The following is a 13599-nucleotide window of genomic DNA, read 5'->3' on the forward strand; positions in this document are numbered from 1 at the left end:
TCTGTAAATGTGTGCTAGTTAATTCATCACTCAAAACTTTAATTAAGGGTATCTACGTGTCCAGCCCTGTACATTGTCCTGAAATTTCCCTTTATGGTCAGGGAAAGCGTCAGTGGGCCATTGTACTGTACTAGGTGAGTCCCAGGATGGGATGTAGACACAGGAATTGTGGGGGTTATGGATGAAACCAAGTCCAGGGATAAGTGAAGGCACTGGAAGGAGGAAGAGGGTGAAGAGTAATCTTCATTGAAGGAGCAGCATGGATGTAGGCCTAGAGCTGAGAGACTGAGAAATGACAATCAGTACGGCCAGAGGGGACATTGTGCAAGCCTCAGAACATGAATGGGACTGGGCGAGGCAAGGTCCAGTCACAAAGGGGATGTGCTAGAGTGCTGGGGTTTCTTTTCTTGTGAAGTAAAGGGTAGACACTGAAGGTTTTTTGTTTTAAGTGGAAGAAATGTATGGGAAGCTAGAGAGAAACAAGAGTTAAATGGTCACATTTATTTTAAAAAAATCAACTCGCTGGCAGCATTGCTAGAAAAAGTGACAGTTTGTCACAAATTGTCTAAAGAAGAAAACACAGTCCTGAGTTGAAAAAAGAAAATCACCTGAAAAATTTCAGGGGTATCTTATGAAGCTGGGGCAATTGACTACTGTGATGAGAAAGTTTAAACTGGATGAGTGCAAACTAGTTTTAAGTTTTCATGCTTTCGTAGACCCAAGATTATGAGTCTTTGAGGGCAATGCCTCTGCCTGTCTTGTTTTTACTATATTCTCACCACTTACAGCAAATCCAGCATGCACTAGATTATCGACAAATATTTTTGACTAAGTGATTCTGAAGTGTCTTTTTCTAAGGTCATTCAGTGAAAATAGCTCCCTGGTATTAAAAGGAAGGCAACAGTGTTCCCCCAGTTGTTAAGGATAACATGTTCAAATTTATGAAGCAATGTGTGATTACCTAGAATCTATTGTAGGCCCAATTATAGGAAAAAATCATATCTGAAGAAAACATTTTTATCATTAGGTCTTTTTCTGTCCAGGGAAGTGAACAGTTTTTCTCATCATTGTATCCCCAGCCCCAGTACAGTACCTGTTTCGTGATGGGGACTCAGAATATTAGCTAAATGAATGAATGTCTGAGCAGGTTTAGGGAATGTGTCTTTAAGGCACTTGTATTCACAAAATTGCTAGTAAAGATTTTTTTCTGCACTTTTCTTTATCAGCTTTAATCTTCCAGAAGAAAGGAATGTACAGAAGTTAGAGATTGTCTTTAGGCCAGAAAGGACTTCAGGAACCTTTTAGCAGTAAGAATACTTCATGGATGGTGAAGAGCTCTGCTTAAGAACAGGGAGGAGAATTCAGCTCTCCTGATCCAAGACATTTTTCACTGTCTCATTTTGTAATTTCAATTTTAAAAGATGTGACAACATTTATTAAAATACTGATTGATCTTGTGAAACTCACTTTTTTGGTACAGCTCTGACCTATTTCATTGGAGCTACTAGAAAGCCATGTATTTCCTGCAGGAGCAAAATTTTAAATACAGATGTGGAATTAAAAAATGAAGGTGTCTTTGTCCTTCAAGTAAACCTCGTGTGTTTTTCTCTATGCCAGTTATTTCCACAGTAAAATTTGTTGGCTTCAGTCTTCAACAACCAAGAAGGTTTATGTTGTACACAAGACCTCAGGGATTTCATGTTTGCTGAAGCCAGTAAAAGCAAATTCTCTCATGCCCTCCTACCAAGAGTTCCTGATCACATTCTGCCAGTTGCCTTCTCAGATTTGGTAGTGATTCTGGTTCTCTCTCTAGATCCCAGGATGAAGTCCCATTTACTCTATCCTTTCTCACTGGGTCCCCTTTTTGTTCCATTAGGTTCCCTTGGTGGTCTTCCTTTCTTCCCTTAGCCACCCTGATCACACAAGAAATATGTTTTCAGATTTCTCACTCCCACTAAAGCTTTTTTTTAAAAAAAAATGTATTTTTATTTATTTTTTGACTGTGCCAACTCTCTCCTTTTTTTAAAAAATCATTGGTTTTTTAAATCGGGATTGTGAATATGCCTACAGGGTGGATTTTTTTTAAAGAAAAACTAATATTATGTAAATGAGGATATAATATGGCTTGGGATAATGGCAGCATGTGGGATCTAGTTCCCTAACTAGGGATCGAACCTGGGCCCTCTGCTTTGGGAGCACAGAGTCCTAGTCACTGGACCACCAGGGAAGTCCCAGCTCCCACTAAAGCTTAAATGTCTGAAACCATTCTCCTACTCTCTCCACCCCATGCCATTCGTTTGTGAGAAAAAACTAGAAGGGAGAAATAACACCTGCCAGTTCTATGTCCCTAAAGGCAGGGACAAGAAGACAATTCTTTTAGGAGCTCCCCTGATGGCCTTAGGGCTGCCCACAGTCTTTCAGGTCCTCTCTGGAGAGGCCTGGTTGGAAAGGGAAGAAAAGCCCTGTTGGCCTATCTTCTTATCTTAGTTCCTGTCTGTGGAAGGGCATTCACATCTCCTGCCTTGAGGGTTCAGCCAGAGGGCCCAGAGGATCCTGCTCCCTAACAAGAATAAAAGGAAGCTGGGAGCTAAACAAGCTATAGTCCCCATTGTTGATAAGGTGTGGGTGATAGGTAAGCTCCTGTTGAAAAGATGATCTAGAGCTGTGTGAACTTTGCAACAGCCCCTTGTTTATCAGATGCTTACTTCAAGGACTAGGTTTTGTGTTTTTGTATTTTCTTCTAGCGTCAGGGGTGACACTACCATAAGACAAGACTGGACAAAATCTCCTGACACAATGAGTGACAAGCTCTACTGACCTGCCTCCAGTTTTCTCTAGATGTAACAGTGGAAGCAAGGATTCCTCAGAAAAGTGAGGCCCTTTTGGGCCACCCTGGACTTTGAAAATGCTATAGTAGGTACACCCTGGAGGAGGGCATGGCAACCCACTCCAGTATTCTTGCCTGGAGAATCCCACAGATAGAGGAGCCTGGTGGGCTACAGTCCATGGGTCCCAGAGTTGAACACAACTGAAGTGGCTTAGAATACACAGTTAAGTACAGGGCCTTGGGGGCTCTCCAAAACCCTGACTAATCTGGGTATAGCATGAATTTCTTGGTCTCCTGACCCACTCTCTTTCTGACCGGAAAACTGAAACCTTTGCATAAAATAGGAAGATTTGTATTCTAGTGATAAAAGATGAAGCTGTGGGACTTCCCTGGTGATCCAGTGGTTAAGATTCTGGACTTCCACTGCAGGGGGCATGAGTTCGATCTCTGGTTGGGGAACTAAGATCCCATATGATACACAGAACGGCCAAAAAAAAAAAAAAGATATTCTTGCCTGAAGAATCCCATGGACAGAGGAGCCTGGCGGGCTACAGTCCGTGGAGTCTCTAAGAGTCCAGCACTAGTGAAGTGACTTACCACGCACGCACACACTCGTCAGGAAACTAGATCCCGCAAGCTGTGTGGTGCAGCCCCCCACAAAATGCAGCTGAAACTGTTAATACCCATGTCCTTCATATGTCCCCCTCTTCCTTCTCCATACTTTCTTGTGTTGTGTCTGTTGGTATATTATTAAGATGATGCTTCTGCCACCTGGGTAATTAAGTCTGTGATCTTCACTGTCTCCCACCTTATTATCTCAGAAGGCCAACTCGGCACTGATTTGTTATTTCCTCAATCTGGTGAGGTTGTAGGCTTGTTTTGACTCAGCCTCCTGGATAGCATATGGTTCCTGCTAAGCCTGTACCTCCCAGCCTGTGACTGCGTATCCCCAACCACCCTGCAACCGCTACAGTGGTCCCCTTGTTCCAGTTCCACTACCCTGCTTCAGCCTCAGCTTCATGCACTTTTGTTCATTTTACTTGCTTACCCTGTGCTCACCTTGTCTTTCTAAACTCATGCAAAATCCTCGTTGGGGAATGCTATTGTTACCCAGTAAAGAAAGGAGTGCTGCTGAGAAAAGGCTGTGTAGTACATTAGTGATGAGTTCAGAAATTATACCTAGTTTCTACACAAAACCTATAGATGAATCATTAGGAAAACTACTTTCATTGTGTCCTTTGGTATAATTTGACTTATGTAGGAAAGACAAATATTTTCAAATACTTCAGTTTTCATAAATCTTAGAATAGATTCAAAACTTTTAAATATTAAAAAACATTAAAATACTTTTCACAAAGTGTGTTCAATAGGCTATAGGCAAAAGATGTGTGAAATAATTATCTAGATAAATCAGGGAAAAATAGTTTTACTTTGAATTTATAGTCACATTTCCTGTGTTTATGGTGTTATAACCCAAATTTCACTGTATATAAAGATTTTTAAATTTTGCTTTTTATTTTATTAAACATTCAAATATTTAGAAATTTGAATTTACTTAGACCTTATTTCTCAGAGAAGGTAATGGCACCCCACTCCACTTGCCTGGAAAATCCCATGGATGGAGGAGCCTGGTCGGCCGCAGTCCATGGGTCGCGAAGAGTTGGACACAACTGAGTGACTTCACTTTCACTTTTCACTTTCATGCACTGGAGAAGGAAATGGCAACCCACTCCAGTGTTCTTGCCTGAAGAATCCCAGGGATGGCGGAGTCTGGTGGGCTGCCATCTATGGGGTCGCACAGAGTCGGACACGACTGAAGTGACTTAGCAGCAGCAGCAGGCCTTATTTCTAATTTATTTGTGACTTTCTACATGTACAAATCATCTGGCAAATAGCAGATACTGACAAATGATCAAATTACCAAGGAATTTCCTTTCTCTCTTTTTTTTCTAAACTATATTAATAGTTGATTTAAAATGTTGTGTTAGTTATATATATAACTGCTGCTTCTGCTGCTAAGTTGTTTCAGTAGTGTCCGACTCTGTGCGACCCCATAGATGGCAGCCCACCAGGCTCCTGTGCCCATGGGATTTTCCAGGCAAGACTATTGGAGTAGGTTGCCATTGCCTTCTCCGATATATATAACTAGTTATATATATATATATATGAAACTGAATATATATAGTTTATTACCATATATTGCATATAGTTCCCTGTGCTATACAATAAATTGTTTTATTTTATATATAGTAGTTTGTGTCTTCTACTCCGAAACTCTTAATTTATCCCTCCCCATCCCCTTTTGTAACTGTAAGTTTGTTTTCTATGTCTGTGTGGGTGTGCATGCCAAGTCGCTTTGGTTGTGTCCAACTCTTTGTGACCCCGTGGACTGAGCCTGCCAGGCTACTCTGTCCATGAAATTCTCCAGGCAAGAATACTAGAGTGGGTTGCCATCCCCTCCTTCAGGGGATCTTCCTGACCCAGGGATTAAACCAGTGTCTCCTGTGGCTCCTGCATTGCAAGTGGGTTCTTTACCACTGAGCCACTAGGGAAGCCCTCTATGTCTGTAAGTCTGTTTCTATTTTGTAAATAAGTTTCTTTATATTATTTTTGTAGATTCCACATATAAGAGATATCATGTGATATTTGTCTTTCTCTCTCTGACTTACTTCACTCAGTAGGATGATCTCTACGTTCAACCATGTTGCTACAAAGTGTTATTTCATTCTTCTTTATGACAGAATATTATTTCATTATATATATCACATTTTCTATATCCATTCATCTGTTGATGGACATTTGGTTTGCTTCAAGTCTTGGTTATTGTAAATAGTGCTGTTATCAATATTGAGGTATCTTTTCAAATTAGAGTTTTCTCCAGATATATGCCCAGGTGTTGGGATTGCTGGATCACACGGTAACTCTATTTTTAGCTTTTTAAGGAAACTCCATACTGTTATCTATAGTGGCTGCACCCATTTACCTTCCTACAACAGTGTAGGAGGGTACTACCAGGGAATTTTCTTATAAACGACTACTACTATTTAATTTCTAGTAAATTACTTTATCCAACTAGAAAAAACAGTTCAGTTCAGTTCAGTTCACTCAGTCGTGTCCGACTCTTTGAGACCCCATGAACTGCAGCATGCCAGGCCTCCCTGTCCATCACTAACTCTCAGAGTCACCCAAACCCAAGTCCATTGAGTCGATGATGCCATCTAACCATCTCATCCCCTGTTGTCCCCTTCTCCTGCCCTCAACCTTTCCCAGCATCAGGGTCTTTTCAGATGAGTCAGCTTTTCACATCAGGTGGCCAAAGTATTGGAGTTTCAGCTTCAACATCAGTCCTACCAATGAACACCCAGGACTAATCTCCTTTAGGATGGACTGGTTGGATCTCCTTGCAGTTTAAGGGACTCTCAAGAGTCCTCCAACACCACAGTTCAAAAGCATCAATTTTTTGGTGCTCAGCTTTCTTTATAGTCCAACTCTCACATCCATGCACGACCACTGGAAAAACCATAACCTTGACTAAATGGACCTTTGTTGACAAAGCAATGTCTCTGCTTTTGAATATGCTATCTAGGTTGGTTATAACTTTCCTTCCAAGGAGTAAGCATCTTTTAATTTCATGGCTGCACTCACCATGCAGTGATTTTGGAGCCCAGAAAAATAAAGTCTGACACTGTTTCCCCATCTATTTGCCATGAAGTGATGAGACCAGATGCCATGATTTTCGTTTTCTGAATGTTGAGCTTTAAGCCAACTTTTTCACTCTCCTCTTTCACTTTCATCAAGAGGCTCTTTAGTTCTTCTTCACCTTCTGCCATAAAGGTGGTGTCATCTGCATATCTGAGGTTATTGATATTTCTCCTGGCAATCTTGATTCCAGCTTGTGTTTCTTCCAGCCTAGCGTTTCTCATGATGTACTCTGCATAGAAGTTAAATAAGCAGGGTGACAATATACAGCCTTGATGTACTCCTTTCCTGATTTGGAACCAGTCTGTTGTTCCATTTCCAGTTCTAACTGTTGCTTCCTGACCTGCATAGAGGTTTCTCAAGAGGCAGGTCAGGTGGTCTGGTATTCCCATCTCTTTCAGAATTTTCCACAGTTTATTGTGATCCACACAGTCAAAGACTTTGGCATAGTCAACAAAGCAGAAATAGATGTTTTTCTGGAATTCTCTCGCTTTTCCGAGGATCCAGTGGATGTTGGCAATTTGATCTCTGGTTCCTCTGCCTTTTCTAAAACCAGCTTGAACATCTGGAAGTTCACCGTTCATGTATTGCTGAAACCTGGCTTGGAGAAGCCAGTAAAGACTTACTTCACTAGCATGTGAGATGAGTGCAATTGTGTGGTAGTTTGAGCATTCTTTGGCATTGCCTTTTTTGGGATTGGAATGCAAACTGATCTTTTCCAGTCCTGTGGCCACTGCTGAGTTTTCCAAATTTGCTGAGATATTGAGTGCAGCACTTTCCCAGCTTCATCTTTCAGGATTTGAAATAGCTCAAGTGGAATTCCATCACCTCTACTAGCTTTGTTCATAGTGATGCTTTCCAAGGCCCACTTCACTTTACATTCCAGGATAAACAAGTTTGCCTTGTATATAGTAAGTTTGCTTAATATATAGTAGACTCTTAATAAACAGAGTGATGATAAAGAAAAGGAAAAAGAAAAAACACCAAGTGTCATTAATTATAATTATATATATAGTTTTTTACATTTCTTAGATAAATGGCATAAGCTTCATCTTCAGAAGATTAGATACTGAAATTATATCTATAATGGTCTATATAGTTCTGTAATATTTTTTACTCACCTTCCATGTGAAAAGTGGTTCAAATGTTCTTATTCATTCGAAAATCTTCAGATTCTAGCGATGTTACAAATAAAGAGTTGTACTGGCAAATCATGTTAGATTGTACTTAAGAAAAGATTCCATGAGTTGTGGCAATTTTCAAAATGCTTCAGCAAATGTACTTGCTATTGAAATAAATTTAGAAAGGTTAAATAAGTAAATAAATAACTTACAAGATTTTTAAAAGTTTTATTGAAATAGAGTTGATTTACAATGTTGTATGGGAGGGATTGGGGGCAGGAGGAGAAGGGGACGACAGAGGATGAGATGGCTGGATGGCATCATGGACTCGATGGACGTGAGTCTGAGTGAACTCTGGGAGTTGGTGATGGACAGGGAGGCCTGGTGTGCTGCGATTCATGGAGAGTCGGACACGACTGAGCGACTGAGCTGAACTGAACTACAATGTTGTATAGGATTTATACTAAGTTTTTTCTATGAGAATTTGGTCATAATTCTAAAATATATTGTAAGAGCAATTGAAGGTTTTTAATTTGGTCAAATTAGAATCAAGCTTTTTCTTTCTTTTCCTTTTAAAGCTCTCATTATGTGCACATGTTCCAGTCCTTCTAGAAAATAGTATTTCTCTTTCTTTTCTGTCTTATAGGGTTTTGAAACATACATCCAAATGGAAAGGAATAAGAACCAAAAGAATTTATTCTTTCTAGGAAAGTTTATATTTCATTCACTCACTTTTAAAAATCAGGGTATCCATGTATACTTTTCACTTTATTTTTGGATAACTTAACTTTCTCTGTTCTCCCATCTTAAAATGGCAATAATAATAATTCCTACCTCACTGGGTTATTGTGAAAATTAAATGAATAAAATCATGAAATGCTTCGTAAACTTCCTGGCACATATTAAGTGCTCAGTAGATGTTAGCCATTATTATACTTGTTTTTTTTTTTTTAAATGTATAATTGACTTATAGGTTTTTTTGGCTGCATAATGTGGCATGCAGCATCTTAGTTCCCCAACCAGGAATCAAGGCCCTGATTTATAATAATTGTGTTAGTTTCAGGTGTATAGAAAGGTATTCAGACTCTTTTCCATTATAGGTTATTACAAGATATTGAATATAGTTCCTAGTGCTATACAATAAATCCTTGTTCTTTATCTATTTTATATGTAATAGTATGTGTCTATTAATCCCAGACTCCTGATTTCTCTCTTTTCACCCCTTTTCCCTTTTGGTAACCTCGAGTTTGTTTTCTATGTCTGTGAGTCTATTTCTGTTTTGTAAAGTTCATTTGTACTTTTTAAAGATTCTACATATAAGTTATATCATATAATATTTACTTTCTCTGTCTGACATTCACTCAGTATGATAATCTCTAGATCTATCCATATTGCTGCAAATGGCAATATCTCATTATTTTTTATGGTTGAGTAATATTCCCCTCTTCTGATCTATCTAGTTTTATACTCTATGGCTGTTTAATTCTGACACTCTCAAGTATATAGAAGTCATCTTGAAATGATTTAAAACTAGTACCCCTTGAAGGCAGGATAAGGTATTGAGATGTGTTTTTACTAACATTTATGATGCTAATTTGATCTACTCAGAGATTTTCTTCTGCTCTAGAAATGCACTTTAAATCTTTCCCCAGGAGGAAAGAATTGCAAAATACAGAGTACCCCAAAATAACATATTTTTATGAACTAAGTAAAAACTTTCCAATACGATGTCCCAAGCATTATTTTGGGAGGATTTCTCAGCACAAATTCTTGAGGAAACTCTGTACCTATCCCACTCCAAAAGATACTACAGTGGCATAATCTAGTGCCTTGTTACTCAAACCATGGATTTTCAGCATCAGCATCTACAGGACGTTTGTTAGAAAAGGAATTTCAGGCCCTGTTCCAGATCTACTGAATCATAATCTATATTTCAAAAGACTACCCAGAGGATTTATATATACAGTAAAGTTTAAGAAAGACTGGTCTAGCTGAGGTTCAGCTTTCTTTTTTTTTTTCCTGTGAGAGCAGTTCAGTTCAGTTCAGTCGCTCAGTTGTGTCTGACTCTGCGACCCCATGGAATGCAGCACTCCGGGCTTCTCTGTCCATCACCAACTCCTGGAGCTTACTCAAACATACCCATTGAGTCAGTGATGCCATCCAATCATCTCATCCTCTGTCATCCCCTTCTCCTCCTACCTTCAATCTTTCCCAGCATCAGAGTCTTTTCCATTGAGTCAGTTCTTCACATCAGGTGGCCAAAGTATTGGAGTTTCAGCTTCAGCATCAGTCCTTGGAGAAGGGAAGAGCAAACCACTTCAGTATTCTTGCTTTGAGAACCCCATGAACAGTATGAGAAGGCTATGAGGCCAGGATAACTTCAAAGTGAAAGAAAGTGAAAGTGAAGTCGCCCAGTTGTGTCCGACTCTTTGCAACCCCATGGACTACTAGCCTACCAGGCTCCTCCCTCCATGGGATTCTCCAGGCAAGAGTACTGGAGTGGGTTGCCATTTCCTTCTCCAGGGGAATCTTCCCAATCCAGGGATCGAACCCGGGTCTCCCGCATTCCAGCCAGACGCTTTAACCTCTGAGCCACTGGGGAAGCCCTAACTTCAAAAAATAAATAAATAAATAAATAAACTTCAAATAACTTATAATTAAATTACAGTTTCTCAATCTCCGGACTATTGATATTTGGGACTGAATAATTCTTTGTTGTGAGGACCTGTCCTGTGCATTGCAGAATGTTTAGCAGCATCCTTGACTGTCACCTCCTAGATATTAGTAGCACCCCCACAACGTCTTTGCGTTGTTAGGTTGGTGCAAAAGTAATTGTGATTTTGTAATGTTGAACTCTGCCATTTGATATTGGAATACATTCTTAAATAAATGTGTTATGTTATACATCATTTTAATGCACATTTCTCACTTTATATTTTTTTGTTAATGACATTACTTGCTGGGCTTCCCTTGCGGCTCAGCTGGTAAAGAATCTTCCCGCAATGCGGGAGACCTGAGTTCAATCCCTGGCTTGGGAAGAATGCCAGGAGAAGGGAAAGGCTACCCACTCCAGTATTCTGGGCTGGAGAATTCCATGGATTGTATAGTCCATGGGGTCACAAAGAGTCAGACATGACTGAGTGACTTTCACTTTCACTATATTACTTGCTATTTATTTTATATTTACATTAGATTATAGAAATGGGTAAAAAAAGGCAAATTTAAGCATTTTTAAAATTTGAGTTAAAAATGGGTTGTACAGCAGTGGAGACAACTCAGAACATCAATGCATTTGGCCCAGGAATTGCTAATGAACATACAGTGCAGTGGTGGTCCAAGTTCAGTTCAGTTCAGTCGCTCAGTTGTGTCCGATTCTTTGTGACCCCAAAAATCACAGCACACCAGGCCTCCCTGTCCATCACCAACTCCCGGAGTTCACTCAGACCTGCGCCCCTCTAGTCAGTGATGCCATCCAGCCATCTCATCCTTGGTTGTTCCCTTCTCCTCCTGGCCCCAATCCCTCACCGCATCAAAGTCTTTTCCAATGAGTCAACCCTTCGCATGAAGTGGCCAAAGTACTGGAGCTTCAGCTTCAGCATCATTCCTTCCAAAGAAATCCCAGGGTTGATCTCCTTCAGAATGGACTGGTTGGACCTCCTTGCAGTCCAAGGGACTCTCAAGAGTCTTCTCCAACACCACAGTTCAAAAGCATCAATTCTTTGACGCTCAGCCTTCTTCACAGTCCAACTCTCACATCCATACATGACCACAGGAAAAACCATAGCCTTGACTAGACGGACCTTAGTCGGCAAAGTAATGTCTCTGCTTTTGAATATGCTATCTAGGTTGGTCATAACCTTTCTTCCAAGGAGTGTCTTTTAATTTCATGGCTGCATTACTATCTGCAATGATTTTGGAGCCCCCAAAAATAAAGTCTGCCACTGTTTCCACTGTTTCCCCATCTATTTCCCATGAAGTGATGGGACCAGATGCCAATATTTTAGTTTTCTGAATGTTGAGCTTTAAGCCAACTTTTTTCACTCTCCTTTTTTACTTTCATCAAGAGGCTTTTGAGTTCCTCTTCACTCTCTGCCATAAGGGTGGTGTCATCTGCATATCTGAGGTTATTGATATTTCTCCTGGCAATCTTGATTCCAGCTTGTGTTTCTTCCAGCCTTGCGTTTCTCATGATGTACTCTGCATAGAAGTTAGATAAGCAGGGTGACAATATACAGCCTTGATGTACTCCTTTTCCTATTTGGAACCAGTCTGTTGTTCCATGTCCAGTTCTAACTATTGCTTCCTGACCTGCATACAGATTGCTCAAGAGGCAGGTCAGGTGGTCTGGTATTCCCATCTCTGTCAGAATTTTCCACAGTTTATTTATTGTGATCCACACAGTCAAAGGCTTTGGCATAGTCAATAAAGCAGAAATAGATGTTTTTCTGGAACTTTCTTGCTTTTTCCATGATCCAGCGGATATTGGCAATTTGATCTCTGGTTCCTCTGCCTTTTCTAAAACCAGCTTGAACATCAGGAAGTTCACAGTTCACATATTGCTGAAGCCTGGCTTGGAGAATTTTAAGCATTACTTTACTAGCATGTGAGATGAGTGCAATTGTGCAGTAGTTTGAGCATTTTTTGGCATTGCCTTTCTTTGGGATTGGAATGAAAACTGACCTTTTCCAGGCCTGTGGCCACTGCTGAGTTTTCCAAATTTGCTGGCATATTGAGTGGAGCACTTTCACAGCATCATCTTTCAGGATATGAAACAGCTCTACTGGAATTCCATCACTTCCACTAGCTTTGTTCGTAGTGATGCTTTCTAAGGCCCACTTGACTTCACATTTCAGGATGTCTGGCTCTAGATGAGTGATCACACCATCGTGATTATCTGGGTTGTGAAGATACTTTTTGTACAGTTCTTCTGTGTATTCTTTCCACCTCTTCTTAATATCTTCTGCTTCTGTTAGGTCCATACCATTCCTGTCCTTTATGGAGCCCATCTTTGCATGAAATGTTCCCTTGTATCTCGAATTTTCTTGAAGAGGTCTCTAGTCTTTCCCATTCTGTTGTTTTCCTCTATATCTTTGCATTGATCGCTGAAGAAGGCTTTCTTATCTCTTCTTGCTACTCTTTGGAACTCTGCCTTCAGATGCTTATATCTTTCCTTGTCTCCTTTGCTTTTCGTCTCTCTTCTTTTCACAGCTATTTGTAAGCCCTCCCCAGACAGCCATTTTGCTTTTTTGCATTTCTTTTCCATGGAGATGGTCTTGATCCCTGTCTCCTGTACAATGTCACGAACCTCATTCCATAGTTCATCAGGTACTCTATCTATCAGATCTAGACCCTTAAATCTATTTCTCACTTCCACTGTATAATCATAAGGGATTTGATTTAGGTCATACCTGAATGGTCTAGCAGTTTTTCCTGCTTTGTTCAATTTCAGTCTGAATTTGGCAATAAGGAGTTCATGATCTGAGCCACAGTCAGCTCCTGGTCTTGTTTTTGTTGACTGTATAGAGCTTCTCCATCTTTGGCTGCAGAGAATATAATCAATCTGATTTTGGTGTTGACCATCTGGTGATGTCCATGTATAGAGTCTTCTCTTGTGTTGTTGGAAGAGGGTGTTTGCTATGACCAGTGCATTTTCTTGACAAAACTCTATTAGTCTTTGCCCTGCTTCATTCCATATTCCAAGGCCAAATTTGGCTGTTCCTCCAGGTGTTTCTTGACTTCCTACTTTTGCATTCCAGTCCCCTATAATGAAAAGGACATCTTTTTTGGGTGTTAGTTCTAAAAGGTCTTGTAGGTCTTCATAGAACCATTCAACTTCAGCTTCTTCAGCGTTACTGGTTGGGACATAGACTTGGATTACTGTGATATTGAATGGTTTGCCTTGGAAACGAACAGAGATCATTCTGTCGTTTTTGAGATGGCATCCAAGCACTG

Source organism: Ovis canadensis, chromosome 3 (assembly GCF_042477335.2).
Source record: "Ovis canadensis isolate MfBH-ARS-UI-01 breed Bighorn chromosome 3, ARS-UI_OviCan_v2, whole genome shotgun sequence".
Taxonomy (NCBI): Eukaryota; Metazoa; Chordata; class Mammalia; order Artiodactyla; family Bovidae; genus Ovis; species Ovis canadensis.